The sequence below is a fragment of the Augochlora pura genome, chromosome 7, assembly GCF_028453695.1.
Source record: "Augochlora pura isolate Apur16 chromosome 7, APUR_v2.2.1, whole genome shotgun sequence".
Classification (NCBI taxonomy): Eukaryota; Metazoa; Arthropoda; class Insecta; order Hymenoptera; family Halictidae; genus Augochlora; species Augochlora pura.
In genome coordinates, this window is record NC_135778.1 from 31,054,435 (window position 1) to 31,080,580 (window position 26,146).

The window sequence follows — 26,146 nt, forward strand, 5'->3', positions numbered from 1 at the left end:
TATAATTATTTTTATAGTAACTTTAGTGAAAATATTATACTGTGTCGAACAAATTAATTCTATCACAAAACATTCTATCAGGTTCTAGTTAAGAAATGAACAGCATCGTGTAGTCCATGAAGATTATTTATTCGGTCATATTTTGTACAAAGAATAAACTATTCCTCATAAAATTAAGAACAAGTATTAGTAGCCGAATTAACAATCATTCTCATCTATGCTAACCACCGGCCGCCAGACTCCGGCCTTGTCCTTTCTGTGCGTGACACCGTTTATAGATTTTACATCGTCCATGCAGGGTGCACCGATTATGCTTCTCATTGTTAATAAAGGAGGCTCCTGTGTCGACGCTGCCTCCACGGTTACTTTGTTAATGTCTTCAGCTGTTCCCTGCTTCTCCGCCATTATCGATTCTCCTTTCAATCGTTTGTCGCTTTTCTAAAGAAATGAAATCACCAATAGTAAGAAATATTGTAGGGGCTTTTTCCGAGTATGAACGGCAGAATGGTTGAGTGTCATAAAATGGTAATGACTGGGACACATGGCGACAGGAGTGTTTGGGCGACTTCGAGCGGCCTGAGTCTATTGCTTAGGTTCCTCGAAGTCCTGCGTGGCCGAAAGATAGTGTGAGTGAGCGAGAGGGAAATAAAGAAAGAAAGAGAGAGAATGAGTAAGAATGAGATAGCGAGTGAGGCAGAGCGAAAGAGTATGAATGCAAGAGAGAGAGAGAGAGAGAGAGAGAGAGAGAGAGAGAGAAAGAGTAGTAGGATAATTTTGAAAAAGGCTGGTAAGGGTGGAGAAACGAGCGGAAAAGATCGTCTTAGTTGAAGGAGAACAATCACGTAGAGGAGTCGTTGTTGTAAGTCGTGGGAAGTTGCGAGTTATTAATAATAAACTATTATTGTTATTGCTAATCGAAGTTGCCTTCGTTTGTTGTTTTATTATTACCACGGAGTCTCGTGGAATTTACCCTTTGAAAATAATCCCTACAATATCGATCATTCTTTGAATTTAGATTCAGGGATCCATTATTTTAATAGACATAGTTGTTGTAAAATTATGGAAGATTCAAATTATTACTCAACGTTTCATATCTTTTGAAATTATATTATAAATTAAATATATATCTTATACATATATCATATATATAAAAATTATAATATACATATTAAGAAATTATATTATTGAAATTATATATATGTATAAAGAATATTGAATATCCGACTTTTGCATATTTTATAAATGCAGATTTTATCTGCGAGTTTTCTGTTGGATACTGGTTTCTGGCCACGAGTTGATTTGCTTCTCTCACTATCGGTTAGTATATGCGAAGAATTATAATGTCCGTGTCGTTACTTTGCATGTTTTATTTTGGCTAATGCATTAGGGATCTGGGAAGGCCAGATTCTTGCATATTTTAGAGATGCAAATTTTATTTACGGATTTGTGTTCTAGAACTGATCCTTGGGTATAGTACAGTTACTTTTATACTTTTGACTAGAGTTTTGCACGGAATTATTGTGGGAGGGGGGCTATGTCATCACTTTGATTATATCTTACTTGTTAATGAATTATGGTCCACTCACAAGTACAGGTCACGGACTTCGGGTCATCGATTTTAATAGAACTTCTTTTGTTGAATGTGAAGGGAAAATTATTCGTATCATGTTCAAGCGTGTGAAGGTTATTTAAAACACAACAATTTTCGGTCTAGATTTGCCAAGAAAGATTTTATTGAAATCGGTGACCCGAAGTCCGTGACCTTTTCTCGCGAGTGTCAGGTTTCTGTGCAGTTTTATGAAAGTGAATTCTGTTTTTGAATTTTTGCAGTTGCTATTTTGATTTTCGTTTATCGTAGGCATGTTTGTAGACCGAATAAAGAAAAGAAAATTTATGTCAAGGAAAAATTGCTGGTTTTTATTATATATATTTCACGACCACTCATTCTCATAAACCAGAGGGAAATAATGTTCCAATAGTTAACTAGACAATTTAGTGTTTTTCATTTCCTATAAATTGCGACAAAGTAAAATATTAAAACACCAGACAATTTCACGTAGATCGCAACAAGATAAAATTCCAACATAATCGAACACATGTCACGCTTCTTCTCTACAAAATACGCCATAAAATTGCTACATATTAGCAGTTTTCATCTCGACCAATTTGATGAGAATCGAACTGCAACAAACTCGAACATGTAGCATAGTTCTTCTTGAAAGGAATACATCGGGATAAAATTGTAGAAAATCCGGAACAATTGCAGCAAACTCGAAGTTGTAGCATTTTTCTTCTCCGATAAATTACATCGAAACTAAATCGCAACAAATGCGAACATGTATTACTTTCCCTCGCCACAAAGCACATCGAAATAAAATAGCGAAAAGCTTAGTACGTTTCTTGACCGCAAAATAATCGAGATAATATTTATAACAGAATCGAACACGTTTCAGTTTCCTTCTCAAACCTGGACAAACGTTATCGTATCTTGAAGCAAGAAAGATGTTCATTGAATTAAAATATTTTAAATTCCTGTTTTCTGTACGATTGAAAATTATTGCATTACGAGGATTCGCAGTTTAATTGCGAGTTAAATGTAGCTTACCTTGAAATGGACAGGTGTTAGCTCGAGCGAGAGCCGATTTTCGCAACCGTCGTCGTCCGATCGCAGCTGTAGACTGACGTTCTTCACAATGGGGATCGGAGATTGTCCGCTTATCGGTCCGAAATTTTATCGCGCTCGTAAAATGGACGCCTGTCATTGGGCACTCGCTGCTGGTGGGAATGCAGGCCGCGGCAAAATAGAACTTGAAACACCGGCAACGGGTAAACACTTCTATCGCGATCGCATCCTTCGGATCCGGCGTTAATCTCGCGTTGATTGCCAGTTTCGGAACGGAAATAAACGTACTGTTACTACGCTCACCTTCTATTTTTTTCACCGGGCCCATCGAAGTGCCGACGTATCTGTTAACAAATGTGTGCAAAACGTATTAGAAATAATTGCAAACAAACGCTTCTAACTTGACAATTAATTCGCCACTATATATATATAGTTCTATACGACTCGTCATTCGCTTCCAAAATGCGATAGAACTGCAACAAAAAATGGCTGACCAACTTTTTAGGCGACATTTGAAAGGAGAAACTTTTCTCTACAATGTTACAGTCATGCAGAAGTTTGAAAAACGACGTTCAGTTCGGTGAAACTGCTCGAATTTAAAACATTTTTAATGGATGGTAATATTAATTTCGCTTTCATCTTTGCATTCAAAGTGCGATGTCATTGTAATAAAAAACAGAACATCAGCTTTTATTACGTCGTTTTGTAGATTATACTTCACTCTATAATGGCGCGTTAAGAAGAATCGCGGAAAAAATATTATGGTCTCCGTAAAAGCATTTGAGTTTGTAGAATGTCGGAAAATGGCAATATTATTCACCTTACTCGCAACTTTGTATTCAAAGTGCAATAAAATCGTGACAGTATATTGTAAATTATCGTTCGCAACTTCATATTAAAGAGGGGACTTTCTTCTATACAGTCACGTTGACACGACAGTCTGAATAAAATTTTTGAATTTCGGAAAACCGATCGAATTCGAAATATTCCGAAAATGAATGTCAGTTTTGGAACAGAAATAAACGAACTGCGTTCACTATGTTCTTAGCTGGTCCTTCGAAATACTGACGGAACTATTAACTAATGCGTGCGAGACATATTAGTCGTAGTCACGAGTCTTAATTACGAATCGCCGTGAGCGATGACGTAATTAATACAAGCAATCATTTCTACGTTGACAATTAAGGCGACATTAAACTACACCTGCCGAGTTGACGATCTTAAAACTTCTGTAACTTCACAGAAAAAATCTTACAACATACAGCCTAGTCTCATTTTGAAGTGAAAAATGTCCATTTTTACCATCTTGAAGATTGCATTACGAAAAAATGTTTCTCTCGTCAGATCGATGGGAGTCAGAAAAATAGGAGATTCTATTTGTTCAATGTTTTATGAACAAAAACGATTATATCGTGTTAGAAACGATTTTGTTTCGATTTTTAATTTAATGCAACGTTATAAACTGAAGTTTACCGTATAAAATGGCATTGCCAAAGATTGAGCTGCGACATCTTGTCGCCGTTCTATCGCACTTTGAATGCATGGAGGCAAGCAAGACGAATAACACTGCTATTTTTCGACTTACATTTCGTTTAAATGATTTTACAGAGTCGAAAAGTTCTCGACGAGTGTTAATCTAGCACGACGTTATATAGATAAGTTTCCTCTATAACATGGCGTTTCAAAAATGAACTCACCGTACGTTGTTGCCATTTCATTTCACGCTGAACGCAACGTTACGGGTGAGATAATATTGGCACTTTCTGATGCATCACAAATACAAATGCCGAAAAGTCACGTGACATCTTCGGCAAGGTCCCGGCAAATTCCATAACGGAGATTGTATTTGGGAACGCGCCTAACTCCTGACTATTCAGCGATCGGTGGAAAGGGTACAGCGACGTCATCGACGCAAAGAGAGGTATTTAAAGAGAGGACCACCTCGAGAATATCAGTTTTTCGGGAAAACACGTTTTTTTCGGCGACATGAAGTTCGTTTTCGTAATAGTCTTCGGGCTGATGATAGTGCAGAGTGTTCTTCCGAAGCCTGTGGACGATGTCACGATGCTGTACGATCCGATGGTACCTGTGACTCCTCCAAATACGGAGATAACGACGCTAAAAGAAGAGACATTTTCTCTAGTTTCGATACTTATCGCTCCTCTCAGAGAGTGTCCTCAAGGTCAGAAACAAGACAAGGCTGGAAAGTGCCGCACTCCGGTCTCGATTAATTAGGTTGGTGAGTTAGAATCGTTTTGGCGGTTGTCGTTGCCTTGTGCACACTGTGATGACTGTGGAAAATTTATTTGATAAATAAAGAGATAATTTCAGAATGATGTAGGAAGAGAATTTGCTAAAAAAAATATTAATATGGTAGCAATATATAGGAACATATAGCAATTTATAGTAGTATATATTAGAAAACTAGTTGTGCAAGTCAAATGATAATTCATTATTAAAACAGTAATTCAGTATAGATATAGTCTTTGATAGTGAAATTGTAATTGAGCCAAATGAAAACAGTAATGATATCAGTAATAATAATAATAACAGTAATTCAGCATAGATAAGGTCTTTTGATACTGAAATTATAATTGAGTAAAATAACAATAGTCATTCAGTTATTAAATTAACCATAAAAACAGTGATTGAGTAATAATAAATCTGACAATAGTAAATAAATGAAATAATATAATTCTAAAATTGAAATACCACGGTGATACAGTATTTTAATAAAATGCTCATTTAATAATAAAATAATAATGGCAATCCTCTAGATGTACAATAAAGCAATAGTCAAATAGCAGTTTAATTAAAAAACATGGTAATGCAATAGTAAATTGATAATGCAGCCTGTCAGAAACGAAGAAAAAATTCTGCCGAAGAGCACTGAAGTGCAATAATTATTTTATTGTCGGAAAAAGACGGTTATCTGTTGAAGACGATCTCAATCTAACAGACGGAACTCTTAATTAAGTTCGTGTTGGGTGTTGTATACGCGTTTGGTGCAATGCCGTAGTGATATAGACGTGTGGTTGTTCTATCTACACTTTATTAACAACACTGTACAAGTATACTATTCACGATTTCTGAATAGCTAGGTACTAGCTATATAGGTACTAGCTAATAAATAGGCACATTCGACTTTCGGTGTTGCCGTCGCAACATTGGGCATTGAAGGAATTAAATTTCATCTTGCTAAGCCAAAGGGGTTACTTTAGGAATTAGGTTATTTCAGACTTGAAGGAAAGCGAATTCCATTTGAACAACAGGATTAGACGGAAGAGGAATAAAAATTCCAATTTCGAGGACGGAAAACTTTTCATTTTATGTGCGTTTTTAATCCGAGGGTACGATAATTGGGACATCTACTACAAACAAGGCTCGGAACTGTGCGCCTCCCGTTTTCAGTTGGTGAGTTAGAATCGTTTTGGAGGTTGTTGCCCTTACGTGAAGATTGCGATGATTGTAGAAACTTTTTGTGTGGGTGAAGTGAAAAAATCCCGGAATGATGCAATAAAAGAATAGTGATTGCCTGATGTATTAATATGATAATATGATAGCAATTGAATGGTAGGGTAGTCATTCGATAGGAATGGTTTAATTAGGATATGGTTTCATTAGGATATAGGATATTAATTATGATATGGTTGGATAAGATTTGCTTTAATTATAATTCAATATTAAAATAGAAATTTAGTAAAATGATGAATCAGCAGTGAAACAGTAACTGCAAAAATAGTAAAACGATAGTAAAATAATAAAACATCGGTAATATAATAATCCAGTATTGCAACAATAGTTGAATGAAATAGTGAATCAATAGCAAAATACAGATTGAATAAAATAGTCAGTAGTAGTTAACCAATAAATGAATATGATGGTCATAAATTAGTAATCATTAAAAAAAGTAGTTTAATAACATAATGAATAATATAAATAGTATTATAATATGATAATATAATGTCACTAATAAAATTATGATATAAATAGAATATAATAGAATATCATAATAATATAAATGTAATATGATTGTTAAGTAATCATTAACTAATAAATCTGAATATAATAGTTCAATAATAAAACACTAATTTTGTATATAGAAATCAGAAAAATCTTTTATTTATCAGATTAAAATTTCAAAAAGCAAAATATTCATATATGTCTTTAATCTTCAAAATTAATATTTCAATATAAAACTATTTTTAATCAAGTTTAGACTTATTGAATCATCCTCAATCATTCTCAGATTAAGTCGTACATAATTTTGTAATGTTTATGTAATTCCATGTACAATTAAATATTGCTTATCTATTTTCCAAGTTCATGAAATCAACACTTGAATTATATTTTACCCAGTTTGAACTATTGTACAAAAAAGAACAAAAGAAATAAGCTGTTAAAAAAAAGGAAAGTACAATGGTAAATCGTTTTTTGAGATGCATTGTGATGTTTCTTCTGTTTCCAGACCACACCATGTTGATGTTGAACAATGGAATTCCTGGATTGACAATTAAGGGATTGGCTTGATTTTGGAATAAGATAATTGTGCTATTGAAATTATGTATAAACTTTATTATATAAAATTAATTATTACTGTTTAATAATGTTTTTTGTATTTTTATTCACGCTTAGAGAATATTTGAAAAATATATAAATATATTAATAAATGTATTAAAATGTATATCAATACTTTCTTTTGTAGGAGGTTAAGAATAGGCTATCTAATATCAGTTAATAATTTAATAATATTAGATTTATAATATTGGGTAAAATACATATTTATCCAACAGTTTAATATTTTAATATTTTTATATTTTAAATCATTTTCAATCATTTGATATTTTACTATTCTCAACAGTTCAGTAGTTTAATTGCAATAATTCAATTTAATAAAATCTTGGAAGATTATCCTTTTAATATTTAAATATTTAATATTTTAACAGACTAATCTTTTAATATCTTTTTATATTAATGTTTTTTAATACTTTAACATTTTAATATTTAGATAATTTAATATTTTACTAGGTTAGTGCTAAATTCTATTAACGTTTGTATATTTGAATATTGGAACGTTTCCAATAGTTGCATATTACAATATTTCAACAAAGTAATCGTTCCGTGTAGTAATATGTCAATATGCTTATATTCAAACACCTGAACATCTCAATTTACAACAATCTTCCCCCTTAACCAAATGCATCATTATAATCATTTTTATAATAACTTCAGAAAAAACAATTTAAAATTGTGTGAAATAATAATTCCATGATAAAGCAATTAATCTTATTCTGGTTAACACATTTAAGACAATAACAGCATCGAAAAGCCCATGAATTAATATTTATTCAACTCACGAGTGTTTTATTCAGTTTACTCAGTTCATTTATTCATGAGGTATTTATTCACATTTTGTACAAAGGATGAGCTACTTCTTGCATCAAATGTGATGATCAACGATTAAACCGCATTCCATAGAATAGTAAAATTAAGAGCATGAATTAGTAGCGGAATTAAGAGTCACTCGGATCTAAACTAATCACCGGTCGCCAAACTCCAGCCCTGTCCTTTCTGTGCGGGACACCGTTTATATATTTCACCCTACTTCTCTGGGGGGCATCGATGATGCTTCTCATTGTTATAACAGGTGGGTTCTTCTCAGTTTCTTCAATTACCCCCTCTTTTTCCGCCATTATCGATCGTTGCTTCTCTGGATACAGAAAAATTACCAATTAAAATAAATCGATTATTCGCCAAAATTGGATTCATCATACTACGTGACATCGTCATAGCAACATTAAGTGGTGGGTAGGGGGGAGGTGTTCAAATAATTTGTTCGTACGTTTAAACATTTTTAAGAATTATATATCAATAATTACAATATATAATTATTATATTAATCATTATAATAGTTAATTGTTATATTAATCATTATAATATATAATTGTTATATCAATAACTATAATATATAATTATATAGCAATATATTTTAGGAATTATGTACATATTAGACTCGCGTGCAATTTTATGAGTGTATTTACATTGGAAAATGTGTTTCAAAATATAATTCATTTGCTATTTTAATTTTGGACTATGGTAACATTGTTAATAGTTCTAATGTAGAAAAGACAATTTATGGCAACTAAACAGACTCTAATGAATTTTAGTAAATTTTATAGTCTTCTATTTGTACAAGTCACAGGGATATAAAATTATTATTACAGGGATATATCAACAATAATATACTTATAATACTAGTCTAATAATAATACTAGTATATTTATAATATATATAAAACTAGTTTCAGCATAACCTTGTTTATACATTGCACGATTAATCAAAATCTTAACTAACTAACCAATTTAATGTTTTTTATTGAATCAAAAATATTTAACAATTTTTTATTTCGTATTAATCAGAGAGATAAAATTGCAACATACTCGACACATAAACATACCATGCTATTTCTATACAAAATACGTCAAAATAAAATTGTAGCACTTTCCTCATCCACAAATTACATCCAATTAAAATGGCAATAGATTTGAACACATAGCATTTTTGCTTCACATATTATATCAAGATAAAATTACAACAATATCGAAGATGCAGCACTTTTGTTTTCCACAAATTACGTCGAAATAAAATTGCAGATGATTCGAGGATATAGCATTTTTCCCCTGGACAAAATTACATCGAAATAAAATTGTAACAAACTCGAACATGCAACAATTTTCCCGAACACATTTACATCAATATAAAATTTGCAACAAACTCGAACATGTAGAAGTTTCTTTTCATTTCCGAACAAACATCGACACACCGCTCCTTAACAAGAATATTTATTAAAATAAAATATTCCCAAACCCTGTTTTTTGTAATTTAATTGGAGAGTTGATCGCAGGTTACCTTGAAGTGGTCAGGTGTTTGATCGAACGATCGCTGATTCCTGCAACTGTCGTCGTCCGTTTGCAATTGGAGAATCGCGTTCTTATCAATGGTTATCAGAGATTGCCCGCTTATCGGTTCGAAATTTTGTCGCGCTCGTAAAATGGACGTCTGTCATTGGACACTGAAAACGACGGAAACGCTGAGCCCTGGTGAAGTGAACCTTTAAACACCGTCATAGGGTAAACACTTCTATTGGGAATGGCATGTCGAAAATTGATCTGCTATTTGTCTCGTCGTTGCATTGTACTTTGAATGCACAGTGGTAAACAATATAAATAACATTGCTGTTTTTCGCTTTACAAGTTGAAATGATTTTACGGAAAAGTTTTAACGACTTTTAATTTAATGTGCCATTACAGAGGGAAGTTTCTTCTGTAACATTTTATTGCACTTTGAACGCAAAGTTGCGAGTAAGCTGAATAATATTGCTAGTTTCTGACGTTTTATAATTTTAAATGGATCTACGCAGTTTGAAAATTGTGTTTAAAGATCATTTTGAATGCAACATTATAGAGGAAAGTTTCATCTTTGATATAGTAACTCGAAAGTTTATTTTCAATGTTTTGTCGCTGTTCTACTGCAATTTGAAGGCAAGGTTGCAGACAAAATAATTGTAAAAGTTTTAGTATTAAAAGTACAGTATTGATATAGTGTTGATATAGTATTAAATAGTATTCATTGTAATAAAGTAATAGTATTATTAAAATAAAATTAAATTAAATTAACTATTAAAGTTATAGTATTAAAAGTCTACCAAATTCAAACAGTTTTCCAAATTAAAAACTTTCTTTAATTTTTGCGTCGGTGTGACTTTCTCCTTTTCAATGGTGTTACATTTGGTTACTCTCAATAATATAAAACATAATAAAATATTATTCAAGCTTATTTGTAGCAATATCACTTGAAAAATTGGTATAATACTGTTCAACGTGTTCCTAGCAATATTCAACGTTGCGTCTCTGGGATGGGTGTATTACAGGGGCAATATTTGCTAAAAAAAATACTCTTGCTTTCCAATGATTGTTAAGACACATATTTTTAATTAAACCACAAATATTTGAACATTATTTACGCGGCTCCGAGTTCGCGTAACATCTGCCAGAAAACAAACAAGCGTCTCTTGCGGCATGGTTTTATCTCTTCCTTGCTGGACGAGATAACTGGCTTAATGATAGCAAACTCGGAATAGGTGTGCCATCATTTCTCAGTAACACGATTTTTTATTAATCCTTGCACTAAAGCCGATAGCTAACTAGGCGAACGCATGCTTTTCTTTCAAAAATCGACAGCACGTAGAGTGATGATTACTTGAGGAAATCGTGTAGGTCACCGTGATAAAAATAAACAGATTACGATTTCAGTAACCAATAATAATAAGAATAACAAAATATTATATTAACAAACAAACAAACACAGCGTACCGAGTTTCAACAACACTACAACTTGTTTCCACCAGAACGATGTACGACTTAACTCATTCACGACTTTCCTCTCAATGCCTTGACCTGTTTCGTTCAGAGATCGGCCCTTCAAATATCTTTCTTTATTACTACTTTCTCTTCCTTGCACTCCCCCCCCCCCCCTCTCTCTCAACCTAGCACTCCCTTTCAGCTACGCAGAACTTAGAGAAACCCAATAAGGAGAGGTCCCTACAGATAAAACTCACTTTTTAATGAAAATTGATATAAGTCTTTGATTAACAACTTTAACATTTAATTATCTAACTTAACATTTAATACCTCAAAAATTATTTGTATTACTATCACTATACTGTCTCTAGGAACTGTTCACGTGGTCCTAAATACTGCAAGCATTTAAAATACTGCAGACACTTGTTTTTGATCAATCTGGCTCCTATTCTCGGAAAATAATTCTACAATAGCATACTGAAAAAATTATAATTAACAATTCAGTATCCATCGATAGCCACAGAAGTATATCTCTGCACAAAATAAATTAATCTTCTATAAGTTAAAATCAGAAATTATTCAATGAAAAAATCCTCTGACGATCGATATTCGCAGAATTGTAGAGCTCGGTGGTAAATCATTTTATTTCTCAATTAAAATAGTACAGAGTAACTGAGATAAAAAGAGATAATGAAACTATATCATATTTTCTTGCCAATAATTTTTCGCGAATACGTGAATCTTTTTTTTCAATTTTGCGCCGTTCTTTGAGAAACTGGATTCATAAACTACACGATTTCGTCGGGGATGCAAGACTGTTCAATATTTTAGATCTACTTGACGACTTATCTACTTATCTACTTAGCTATCTAGGTAGTATACTTTTCATTCGAGGCGTGACAACGCGGCGATAAAAAATCGCGGATCTACTTTCGAAACGTTATTCCGAAGGTAAAACGTCCCTCTACAACGTCACCTTCGCGCGAAAGTCTGAAAACGATTTTCCAATACGATAAAAGTGAATGAATTTGAAAAATTTTAATAGCTAGTAATATTATTCATTAAGCTTGCAACTTTGCATTCAAAGTGGGCTAGTATTGTAATAAAAGCAGTAAATTAACTTTTGAGATGTTATGATAATTTTAAAATCAAAATAATATTTTATAATGAAATAGTACAGTAAAAAGCATAAAGTATAAATAGTATAATAATTCTTAAATAACAAGATACTACTTAGGTTAACTGGTAGTTCAGTAGTAAACTAGCAATTCGGTGGGAATTTAGCAATTTAATGAAATTCAGTATTAAAATAATCAATCAGTAATTGCTTAATATATTAATTCAAGAATGAAATATTAATATAGTGGTTACTTAAAATGATAACCCAGTAGCAAAATAATAATTTAGAGATTACCTAAAATATAATTAATTAATACAGTATGATAGTAAAATAGTAAAATGATAATTTAATAATTGTTTAAAGTGTCAATCCAATAATACAAAAGTAATACTTAAATTTTATTTTTAAATTATTAATCCGATTATAAAATATTGATCGTATGATGAAATAACATTTTAATAGTAAAGCTATCATTAAATTTACTAATTGCTTAAAGTAGCAATTCAATGAAGTATATATTAATAATCTAGTAAGGTAATGACATATAAATTCATTAAAACAGTATTTCAAAAATAATCCACAGAGACTATATTAATCAAACTGATCACATTAAATTATCTAATTTTATTTTAATTCATATATACTTTAAAATCTTTGTGCAATTTCATGTACAATTAAATACTATTTATCCATTTTCCAAGTACATGAAATGTATACTTGTATAATTCATATGATTCTTTCAACAAAGTAATTGTTCAATAAATTAATATATTAATATAAATTATATAATATATACTATATTATTACATATATTATAAATTATGTGTTATATAATATTATATTACAATATATCAATATAGAAATACTTCAGAATTTCATCCTCCAACAATCTTTCCCATTGTTACGTACGGAGATTTTCTCCCGACGTTTTTTCTTTCCTTCTTGAAGGCATACGCTAGATAACGTCGGCGGTGAACGCGGTCCTTTCATTCAAAAATAGAATATCTAATTCGCCGTATAGGCGCGAGTTCAATTTGGTCCACACATACCCGATTCTCGGTACCATCCGCGGTGTGATCTGGGTAACGTAGGCCCGGTCCCCACTACCAAATCTTCTAGTTCAGCTGCGTATAAAAAGGCTAAGATTTTTCTTCTCATCGAGCAGTTTTAAGTCAAATCGCGACGCGAGACGTAGCAAGATCGAGCCGAGTTCTCCTTCGAGCAATAGTTAACCCCCGCCGACTTGGCGCGAAAACCAGGGAGAGTGTCTTAGGACTATCGCGAATCTTACACTACACTCACACACTTGTAATAGACTGAAGTTGTTGGATTATATTAGTTTTTACTTTCAATTCAGTGTACAAGTTATTTCATTCCATTTCCCAGTTCGAGTCAGTTGTTGGTAACGATCTCACAAAGATACACCTTTGCCGCTCGAGGTGTATCAGTTAATATTATTTTCTTTCGAAGTTACGAGGCAAATTTAGAAGCAATCCAAAACCCCATTACCCAATCAGGTGGCGACCCGTTGATGAAATAGGCAACGGCCAGTCCGTGAACAAAACCTATCCCCCAGGTGGCGACCCGTTGATGAAATAGGCAACGGCCAGTCCACGCATTTCTTAACTAGATGGCGACCCGGTGATGAAATAGGCATCGGCCAGTCCACGCATTCCTTTCAAAATATCCGCACAAACTCATTTACCTCCGGCCACGTGTGCAGTGGCCCTCGGCTCGTAACACCATTAAGCAAATGTAACGTTATAATTATTTTAATAATAACTTTATTAAAATAATATCAAACTGTATATGAGGAAAAAGTCATTAGGTTGGAAACTATGAAACAGGCGTTTTTGTTTAGTCTGTATTCAACTCCGACGCCCGTTTCATAGTTTTCAACCTAAGAATTCGATCATGAAGAATTTTATCAGGATTTAGTGAAGACAATAACATAATTGAATGGTCCATGAGCTATTTATTCAGTCACATTTTGTACATTGAGTTATTTCTCACATCACACGTGGTGACCAATAACTGAGCCACTCCAGAGGACAGTCAAATTAAGAATAGAGATTATTAGAAAGATCAATAATCGTTTTCATCTATATTGATCACTGGCCGCCAGACTCCGTTCTTGTCCTGTCTATGGGGAACTCCATTTATATATTTCACGTTATCTACACAGGCTCCACCGATGATGGTCATCTGTTGTGGTGTTTGAACAGCCTTGAATTCGTTTACTTGTACCGTTTCTTCGGTAACTTCCTTCGTCATCTCCTGCTTTTCCGCCATTATCGATGCTTTCTCTGATCTCTCGTCGCTTATCTAGAAGAAGAGAATTACTAATTATGAAAAATCAGCCATTTTTCAAAATTGGTGTGTTCCGCAAGTTTTATGAATTTATACAAAATATCCCAAAGATCACTAGCAATCAGTAACTGAGGGATTCCTGAGATCATTCGAAGTAACTTTTTCCTTACCGCAAATGCAATCTGCAGCTTCGTTAACGAGTTATCAATGAAAAATAGTTGCCAATGAGAGGCGAGCTCGACTGACTTTAGTCTACTGAACCAACAAGTGGGCGAAGCTCAGTGCCGCTCATTGGCTCGGTCGCCAATGTAATAAATAAAGTTGCTTGAAATGACGTTAAGTACCTCGCATTTCCAGATTATTAGACATTTTTGGGACACACTTATAAATGCAATGTGATTGATTGGTTTATTGACTTGACATAAAACCTTAGGTTACTCGTGAAGTCTAACTATAACTTTGCAGCCTTAAAAATTTCCAAAAGAGAGAGGGGCTACTTTGTTGCGTATTAACTCTTTTATCGTCCAGTTGTATTTAGCTTCGTTGACAACCATAATTGATACACTATATGATACACTATAAAAAGTTATTGAAGCAGTTCGATTACATTAAAAATATTTTAAAAATAGTAAGTGTATAATATATATTACGCGAAGAATATTGTCAGGAAACAACGCGAAATATCTTGTTAGTTATTAAGTTCAGGGCTAATAAAGATTTACTTTTTACTTAAAACTAAATATTCTTCCATACTTTGATATGACAATATTCTTCCATACTGTATAAGAAGGTATACAGTAGTTTAGTACTTAAATATATCTATAGAAGTTTAGTAATTATAGGGGGTGTACAAGTGAATATCATTAAACATGTATATCATTAAAGATGTAAGAATTCGTCTCGAAATTCCAAGCTTGGCTGACGATAACTTCGTTTATTTTTTATATTTTTTAATATATTCTTTCTAGATTTGACCTTCGATTCACCCTCGCCACTGTAACCCTTTAAGCTCGAATCCTTGTTTATCATATTGAAAATTTGTCAGGTTTGACAAAATTAATTATTTGCAGAGAGAAAATGAAAAGTTAAGTTATTCAATCTTTATCCCCTGAAAAAAAGAGAAGCGTACTTGACTCATATGTCGTGGTTGGAGAAAGCGAACGACTCTAACTGGCATGAAAGTTAGCACGCAGCGTTTGTAAACAGACTTCGGGCGTTTCACAGATAGCAGCTGAAACTGTTCTCGAACTCCTCTGGTCGCATTTTCGACGAGTTTATCCGATTTTTCGTAGGCTTTCGCGGTAAATCTCGAGCAAAAGAGTAGAACGTATCTCTTACACCAAACGTTATAACCTTCACATCTTTAACCTTCACGCGATATATATAACAATATTAATATATGTATATAGTAATTTTCTATCGCTTTTTCAAATTTAATTTTCGATGAATTTCCTAATACTTTTGGAATTAAAAATTAAATAAATCTGAGATATTTTAATTAAAAGTTACAGATTAAGGAAATTATTATAACTTTTATAATTTATTTCAAGGTTGCTGGTTTAATTTGATATTGTAATAAATGCGGATACAATGCGAAGTAATATTGAATCGATACATATAAAATGGTATAGCTATTTTAAAGCTGGTTTAAACGACTCGAATTTTTCTAGAAATGTTGAGGGACTGGTTCACTGTACAACGATTGAAATACTTTTTTTTTTAAATTTCACTATTATTATACATGGAATAAAAAAAATGTAAAAGAAGTGTCGTTTTCTTACTTCTTTATTTGAGCCTATAATGAAAATTGAAAAAGTACATTTGGTTCTTCTCGGTAATTTATATGCATGCCGAAAATTTTATCATTCTTTACCCAAATTGAATGAAAAATTAGAATTTATAGTAAATTGGTAAGTGTCTTAATAATTATGAAGGGGGCGTAAATTTGAAACTGTACTGAATAATCTTGAAACACAGTACTTATGAAAATGATTATAGGTTTGCCATTTTTTAAAACACTTGTAATATAATCGAATTCTGTGTCATTACACCGCAGAAATAAAATTGCAGCAAACACGGAAATACAGCATTTTCCTTCCCCACAAGATTACATCGAAATAAAATTGCAATAAATTCGACAGGAGCAATTTTCTGAACCACATGTTACATCAATATGAAATTTGCAACACAGTCGATCACCTAGCAATCCCTTCTCAATTTTGAACAAACTTCAACAACGAGTTAAAATATCAAGGAACAAAAATATTTAACAATTTCCAAGTTCAAAACGGAGAGATAAAATTGCAACGTGCTCGAACATTTACGGTGCTACTTCTATACAAAATACGTCAAAATAAAATTGCAATACGATCGAACATGTAACTCTTTCCTCGTCCACAAATTACATCAAAATGAAATTACAATAATCTCGGACATGTAGCATATTTACCGTACACAACGAGCATCAAAATGAGATAACAACAATCTGGATCACGTAACGTTTTTCCTTTCCACAAATTACATCCAACATAGCATGTTTACTCCACATATTATATCAAGATAAAATCGCAACAATCTTGAAGATCTAACACTTTTGTTTTTCACAAATTACGTCGAAATCAAATTGCAAAATACTCGAACATGCAACAATTTTCTCGACCACATATTACATGAATATAAAATTTGCAACAAGCTTGAACATGTAGCAGTTTCTTCTCATTTCTGAACAAACTTCGACACACCGCTCCTTAACAAGAATAGTTATTAAAATAAAATATTTCCAATCTCCGTTTTCTCTATGAATGCATTTTAGAAAATGAAATACGTTACGAAGACTTGCCGTTTAATTGAGAGTTAATTGCGGGTTACCTTGAAGTGGACAGGTGTTTGATCGAAACGACCGCTGATTTTCGCAACTGTCGCCGTCCGGTCCCAACTGCAGACTGGCGTTCTTGTCAATGGTTATCAGAGATTGTCCGCTTATCGGTTCGAAATTTTGTCACGCTCGTGAAATGGACGTCTGTCATTGGACACTATGGCTAGTGGGAATTCCGGGCCGTGACTAAATCGCTCTTTAAACACCGACATCGGGTAAACACATCTATCAAGATCGAATCCTTCGGATCCAGCGTTAATCTCGCGTCGATTGCCAATTTCGAAACGGAAATAAACGTACTGTTACTACGCTCACCTTTTTTTTCGCCGGGCCCATCGAAGTACCGACGTAACTATTAACAAATGTGCGCAAGACGCATTCGAAATAGTTGCAACAAACACTCTTAACTGGACAATTGACGCGGCCACTAAGTTGTAACAGCAGATTTGACGACATTCGAACTACTGTAGCTCCAAAATATCAATTTCATAATGAGCATTGAAGTTTGCTTCCAAAATGCGATAAGGCTGGAACAAAAAATTGGCTGACAAACTTTTCGGTCGACATTTGAAAGGAGAAACTTTTCATGCAAAAGTTTGAAAAACGACGTTCAGTTCGGGGAAATTGCTCGAATTTAAAATATTTTTAATGGATGGTAATATCATCAATTTCGCTTGCATATTTGCATTCAAAGTGCGATGTAATTGTAATAAAGAATAAATCATCAACTTCCACGATGTCTTTTTGTAGATTATATTTCACTCTATAATGGCGCGTTAAGAAGAATCGCGGAAAAAATATTTTAGTCTCCGTAAAAGCATTTGAATTTGTAGAATGTCGGAAAATGGCAATATTATTCACCTTACTCGCAATTTTGTATTCAAAGTACAATCAAATTGTGACAGTATATTGTAAATTAACGTTCGCAACGTCATTTTAAAGAGGGGACTTTCTTCTATACGGTCACGTTGACACGAAAGTCTGAATAAAATTTTTGAATTTTGCAGAACTGATCGAATTCGAAAAATTGCGAGAAACAGGGATATTAGACATTTTGCTTGTAACTGTACATCGCACGCGTATAAATCCAATAATCCTTGATCAAACAACGTAATTCTACTTTGTTATCGTCATTTTAAAGATAAGAAATTCGTCTATTTGGTCAGCTTTAAACGGAAGTTTACAAAAATGTTTTGAATGCCGTGGAACCGTTCAAATTTGGAAAACTAAAAATTATTAATAGATAACATTATTATTCACGTTGCTTATAACTTTGATGTTCCAAATACTATAAAAGCATGATGACAAATCGCGAATCAATCTCATAGACGCCATTTTAAATTTGAATTCCGTATAATCTGACTAACACAACAAAAATAATGATCTCGTTATTTTTCATGTAATTTTTTTATGAAAAGAAAATATTTTCAAAAAATCTGATTTCAAGAGCGTAAAAATAATAACGGCAGCAGCCGTGTTACATCGGATGGTTGATTTAATTTTACTTGAAACAGTTTGCAACGGATTGTTTCGAAACGTAGAAAGCATGCGTCGCGAGGATACGTCGGAACGTTTTTATACAAATATTTAGCCGGGACTTGTTTAATTAAAAAGTTCGTTCGACGGCCGATAATTTCGATAATTTCATTAGCGGTCGGTCCCGTACAAATTCTCTCCATAGTTCTGGAACTTTTTGCCTGCTCGTTTTCTCGGTGCTGCTTGCACATGCGCTCGCGACCGTGTATGGGTGCGCGAAATAACGATGCGTACAAGTTGTTAAAATATCGCGAGCATTTTAGCGATTTTTTTGACCGGTGAAAGGCAGCTTCCAGTTTGAAAGAGCGGTCGCAAGCGGACCGTGACGTCGTCGCAGTCGGCATGACGATTCCGTCGACGTACCGTGACGCCGCGTCAGGATAGGTGTGACGACAAAGGACTGTGGCGGACCGCAGAGCGTGAACTCGCTGAAACTGGCGCGTCCGTTCCTCAAAAGCGGATGGAATGTACGAAAGGCGAATTCACGATTCCCGCCTTTACGCATCCAGTTTGCTGCGACAATATCTCCGCAACCCGTGTACTGTATCTATTTTCCTAAACTGTGTCGGATTCCACGGGAAAACTTCACCGGAAATACGCTGCAACTCTTTTTCGCGCGAGCCGCTGGTTTCGAAAAATATTTACTTGAAAATTCGAAAAACAGGATTATTAACTTTGCTTGACGCTATTATTTACAGTTAGTTAACACGTTCACGCCGGCGCGGATATTCGCTGTCCGTTCCGTGCGGCGGCGCGGCAACAAATTATGATGTTCAATGCTTGCACCCTAATACCCACTAGCTGATTCGAATAGGCCCACGGTGGCCAGTCGCACGAATTCGTTTTTTATGGCGATAAGCCCGGTCGACGGGCAAACAATGCATATGGTCAATGTCGCACTAGGAAAAGGAACAGCTTGGCCCATCGATGGCCCATGCCGCCCCACGGAACAGACAAGCATGGGCCACCGGCGGTCATGCCGGTGTGAACGTGTTAAGTGGTAAATTCAAATAACTAAAATCTAGTAAAAATGACTAAAGTCTAGTCAAATTCAAATTTGAGAATATTTCCGGATTCTACAAGAAAAACTGCATCGAACCTGTGAAATATCTATCTTTTGTACGCAGCGTCGGTTTTGAAAAATATTTACTTGAAAATTTAAAACGAGTTTATCCACTCTGTTTAGCCGCCACTATTGGTCAATGTTTTTGCACTTAATCAACTATACTATTATCAAAATTCAATTCTAAGGAGATTTTAGGATTCTACGGAAAAAACTGCATCGAAAATATGAAGTAACTTTTTTTTTTGTACGCAGCAACGGTTTTGAAAAATATTGGATAAAAGATTTGAAGCAGGTTTATTCCCTTTGCGTTGCTGCCACTATTACTCAACGCCTTTGCACTTATTTAACTATCCTACTATCAGAATTCAATTTTGAGTACATTTTTTTATTCTAAAAAAAAAAACTGTATCGAAAGTATGAAATAACTTTTTTTCATATGCAGCGTCGGTTTTGAAAAATATTTACTATAAAATTCAAATCAGACTTATTTCCTTTATTTTGCTGCCTCTGTCGGTCAATGTTTTTGCACCTCGTCAATTATTTTACTCTCAAAATTCAATTTCGAGGATATTTTCTGATTCTTTGACAGGAACTGCATCGAAATTGTGCAATAATATTTTTTAACAAACGGCTTCGTTACCGTGAAATATTAATCGAAACACTGAAACGACGGCGTCGTCTAATAACGCCATCTACGAAGCACCATGCGTCCATCAACTTCAATCTCAATTATCTCGTTAATTAAGCGTCGTAGACGAAGGAAGTTCTCCATAACATCGCTTCAGTTTTTTCCCAGAGAATTCAACTCCAGTGCCGAATTTCGTTGGAATTATGCCCGGGGGGAGGAGGGGGGGGCGGCGGTCACTTTTGTGGACATAAGCTACAAAAGCAGTTCTCCAACCTGGGTAGCCGGGCACAAGGCTGAATTATCTGATTTCTGTTGAAATTTTCTCGGACCCGCGGTAGAACAGGTAACTTAGTTAGCTGCGGTTTGTCTCTTGAACCCCAGCGAGGGGTTCGCTATGCTACGCTTTGATACGCAGCCAATCAGCGGGCCGAGAGTGAAAAATGAATCTCTATCAGCAAAACACAGGATTGTGCGACTGACCGCTTTCATGATTTTCCCTGATAATTAGAATTTGATGGTCACGTGTGCGTACATTAATAAAACGACCACTTATACTTATCTATATACTGTGGAATTATTCCACTACTTTATATTACGTATTAAGCGAGGTTAGGAAAAAATAAGCAGTGGTGCGCATGTTTCATTAAATTTTCCATTCGCGTTCCTATAGATATTGTTACGTGAGCGCAGTCGCGGGATGTTGAATAATAACGTCACGACTTTAATAACAGCAGAACTCTTTATTCGGGAAAGGGGGAACTCAATATTCGACCATTTACCACGACGTCTCTCTCAACTCTGAGTCGTTCTTGTTAAATCGTTGCTCAGGAGATATTTACCAAGCAACGATGCCACAAGGAACTCTCGATATCAAAAGATATCGATCCATATTCGTAACAATATCTATTATGATATTTCTTTTAAGTATTTCCTACAATTTGTTAAAGATTTATTACAATTAAACTTTCTCTTTGAATTCTTATAAAAATCTATTGTATCTATTCTATCTATACTATAATTTAAGTTTCTATTGTAAGGAACTTGGTTAACGGAATAATGTTAACTTTTATTTTACAAAGATATACACAAAACGTCTGTTCCCACGTGGCGTCACCGAAGAAGTGTGGCCACCACGTTCCGTTGTCCCTCGCCCGATCGATGATCCCAATCATTCATTTGTTTCACGCACACAACCATGCATTCATGTTATCTTATTACTATACATTCATACAACCGCACACTCTTTCTTACATACCACACACTCTCAGTCATACTATACACTTACACTATTAAACTCTGTTTCAATTTAAATCTATAATAAAAATTCATTTCAACTAAATTTTGTATCAAAAATTTACTGTAATTAATTTTACATGTACTTAACCTCTTCTACTGCCATGTATGTGTACGTTTAGTTTTCTTAAAATTATGATTATCCTAAGTGTAAAGAAAATGAGAATCAGTTAGAAAGCTATTTAATACAGAATCCCTTAGAAATACAGAAAAAACCGCACCGAATGAAATGAAATCAATGATAAATAAAAAAGAAACAAATAAATGGATTATTCCCTACTATAAAAATTCATCCCCGAAGAGGTTAAAATTAACTCCATTGAGGCTTTTGATCATCGAAGTAAGTTCCGATTTATTATTGTATGATTATATTGTATGATTACTTTTTACAATAATAGTTTATATGGTCGATAATTGTTGAGGAATTAAAGAACAATACAAATTCTTCTGTGAGATGAATACAAGGAAAATCAAGCGAGAGAAATACGAAATGGAGTTAAAAAATATGTGAAAGCAAGATCAAGTTAATCAGAATTGAAGTTCGAGGGAACCAGATGTGAGTCAAGTGAACATTCCCCAGAAGGGTGTGGTATACGATTCGGAGCTGCTACTTATCTCGCCTTAATTCCCACAAGATTCGCTGAACATGGATTTTATGGTTACAGATAAGAAAAAGTCAGAGTCGGTATAGTTACGACAAAAATGTTCCGTAAACTGCGATAAAAATTTTTTTACACATTGGTTTATATCACTACTGATACGTCTTTATATTATGGCCTTATATTATTATTATGTCACTGCTATATTAATATTATATTGTTAAATTGTTATTATGAGTTATAGGTATCTAATCACATTTTTCACGTACAATATTTAGTTTAATTACATTTATATTTAATTAATAAAAGAGTGACTCCAGTAAGCGACTTTGAATTCAATATTCATGGAAATCTCGCGAAAGCTATAAAAATATTTCAATGTAGCGCAAACAATTTGCAAATTTATAAATTTACAGATATTATTATTTCCGTGCAGATTCATTGTCTCGTAACTCAACGATACGATTATCGATTTCTGATAATACAAATAAAACATGTAAACCGCATAGTTCAGATTGTTTGAATATCTGGCAAACATTCCATTGGTTCTAGTCGAAGATATGGTGAAATGACACAATTAGATTGTTATTCATACAATAAATAGCCACGCATCAGCCGATACAAAATTACCGTTGGAATTTCCACATAGAACCACGGGCAGTATGTTGCAATTTCTAACAATTAGAACGGTACCTTTCGCGGTTTAAATGAGCAATGCAACATGGATGAAATCAATAATCCGCAAAATTAATTTATCCTGTGTTATACATGTTGCCACAGTAGGAATAGTTTGTCCACTCTGCAGCAAACAACGAGCAAACAACGAACAATTGTACGATTGCCGTACAATTCACTGCTAAACAGTCATTCTGGCGCGAATTCAAGTACACTCGGAAGGCGACAACAGTTGCCATGATATTTGAATTTTGACAAATTGGAACTCCAACGTTTGTTGCGCCGGGCCTTTCGAATCGAACGACGCAATTAAAGTTGGTGACGTCCAGTTCCAGTTAGTCTTCGTTGTCCGAACATGTTTCCGAGTGGAGCAAAATTTTCGATCATCGTGCAGGAGTGTCGTCGAAATCCGTGACACGAGCTTTTAGGATTTGGCGATTGAACGAAAATATTGATACACCCTATCTACCAGTGATGAAATCTATTTATACTTCGACGATTCTGTTTAATCTGTCCATAGTTATTCATTTACGCGTCGTTGAACAGAGAAAGCGAGAACGGAACGAAAATGCCAAGTACGACGGCATCGCTTCGCATTCGACTACTCTTTCTTCTCCCTTCAAACGACAATTCACTGATTGGCACTGTGAAATGAACAAATACGAAGGTAGAATATTGTTTGATTTGGTGGGGCGAATGTTGAAATTAGAGTGTGGACTGGAATTTATGAGAAAAATGAATAGGTGAAAGAACAATTAAGGAAGACATTGAGGGAATTTCAAAATATTCTTATATTTTCCTTAATTTATTGAAATCACCGGAGGAAGAAATACATTTTTATTTAACTTCGTTCCTTACAATTGATTCAGGTTACTTTTAATTTTGCATTAACATTCGTAATCTAGTTATAAGTAATATCTAGGCTACGTCTAAGTGAAATGTGCGTTAGATTTGGATTAGAGTTGTGTTAACAGACTGGCCACACGTTTTCCACGAATTTTGAAAAGATGTCTATGTATATACAGGATGAGCAAAATAACTTTGTCAATTTATAGATTCTCCTTCTTTTCGATAAGATGCAAAGAAGTCAAAGTTAACCTTCTTACCAATAAATATTTTGTACAATAAATAGATCTCTTTATACATATCGCCTTATCGCCTTATACCAATACGTTTTATATACAGAGTGAGCAAAATAACTTTGTTAAATTAAATATTTTCCTCATTTTCGACAACGCGGAAAAAGTCACAGTTAACAATCCTATCTGTCAATAAATATTTCATACAATAAATGGATGTTTTTGTATAGCATTGTTACGAGCCGAGGGCCACTGCACACGTGGCCGGAGGTTAAATTTGCCTCGTAACTTCGAAAGAAATATTAATAGATACACCCCGAGCGGCAAAGGTGTATCTTTGTGAGATCGTTACCAACAACTGACTCGAACTGGGAGATGGAATGAAATAAACTTGTACACTGAATTGAAAGTAAAAACTAATATAATCTAACAACTTCAGTCTATTACAAGTGTGTGAGTGTAGTGTAAGATTCGCGATAGTCCTAAGACACGCTCCCTGGTTTACGCACCAAGTCGGCGGGGGTTAACTATTGCTCGAAGGAGAACTCGGCTCGAACTACATCTCGCGTCGCGATTTGACTTGAAACTGCCCGATGACAAGAAAAATCTTAGCCCTTTTATACGCGGCTGAACTAGAATATTTGGTGGTGGGGGCTGGGCCTACGTGACCAGATCATCCCGCGGATGATACAGTGACATATGGTCCCAGCCCTTAGACTGGCGTCCGTTAGAAGACTAAACATTTTTTATGTTTGAATCGTGGGGGCCTACACCGCGGATGATACAGTGACTCGGAAACGGGTGGTCCCAGCCTTTAGGCTGGCGTTCGTCGGAAGACTAAACATTTTTTATATTATGATCGCGGAACCGTGCTCCCGGCCGACGTTAGCTAGCGTAAACCCTCAAGAAGGAGCAGAAAAAACGTCGGGAGTAATCTCCGTACGTAACAGCATACACAGGGTGACCAAAATAACTTCGCCTCTTGGAATATATTCCTTCTTTTCAATTACATGAAAGAAAATGTTAAACTTCTTATTTACCATACATCTTAACACTTTATAATATACAAAGCAATGTTTTCAATTGTTCCATCGCAACTGTTCTATTATCAGAACACCCAATCTGCCCACAATTCCTCCGCTTAACCGAGTTCCAACAGTGACACGTTACCGACGTTGATCGTCGAAATCAAACGGTTTGCGTCGTACGATCGAATCTCGTCGGAAAAGGAACCCGCAACACGTACCGTTATCGCCGTGACATCGGGCGTTAAATCGCATCGAGTTATCGCGAGACACGGGCGGCGGAAAAATTGCATGCATCGCGACACGGGGCACGTAATATCGCGTTTATGTTCCGCCGTCGCGGCGTAGCCGGCGAATCAAATCACGTCGTGCTACGTCATCCGGGCCGAGTTGTTCTTGGTGAAAGATAGTTTTTCCGGAGACGAGAAGTGTGGAAAGTCCGCGCCACGGCGACGACTATGTCGCGTCGTTGGCTCCGTTACAGTCGTCATCATCGTCGTCGTCGTCGACGACGACGATGCGTTTAATTCCGCAGCGGCAGCTCGGTTTTATGAAGGCGCGCGATAAAAGTTCGCACGCCGATAAACTGACGTGGACGAATGATCCTAGGAATCGCGCGATCCCATCAACGATCCCATCCGGATCCTGCTGCGGATCGTCATCGCGACGTTACGACGTCTTGCGAACGCGACGACGTCCGCACGTTCCGGCGTTTATAAACTTCGCCGCGGCCGCGGCGCTGCGGAACGGTCCCCGTTTTAGCATCGCACGCCGGTACATCCGCGTTTATTATTTATCCAATGTCCTGCGTCACCGAGATCGCGACGGATCGCCGATACTGCGGTGGTAATTTTTCTCCGACTGTTCCGTTAATAGACGCACGCGGAACGATGCTGGGAGTGAAAAGAATCGCGGCACAATTCCGTGGCTACGAGGGAAATTTCTTACGATTTACGT

General features: G+C 35.0%; 1 protein-coding gene and 2 long non-coding RNA genes across 3 annotated transcripts in view; 1 reads left to right on the forward strand and 2 right to left on the reverse strand.

Moving 5' to 3' along the window:
• Nucleotides 1-26,146, forward strand: part of LOC144472023 (metabotropic glycine receptor) — a 278,340-nt gene that overhangs the window by 104,029 nt on the left and 148,165 nt on the right. The window lies entirely within an intron of this gene.
• On the reverse strand, nucleotides 109-2,789 carry LOC144472649 (uncharacterized). Its single transcript, XR_013494444.1, has 2 exons — nucleotides 2,606-2,789; nucleotides 109-438 (listed from the first exon to the last, which is right to left on the reverse strand). It is a non-coding gene; the product is annotated as an uncharacterized LOC144472649 (long non-coding RNA).
• On the reverse strand, nucleotides 14,059-17,385 carry LOC144472881 (uncharacterized). Its single transcript, XR_013494471.1, has 2 exons — nucleotides 17,282-17,385; nucleotides 14,059-14,428 (listed from the first exon to the last, which is right to left on the reverse strand). It is a non-coding gene; the product is annotated as an uncharacterized LOC144472881 (long non-coding RNA).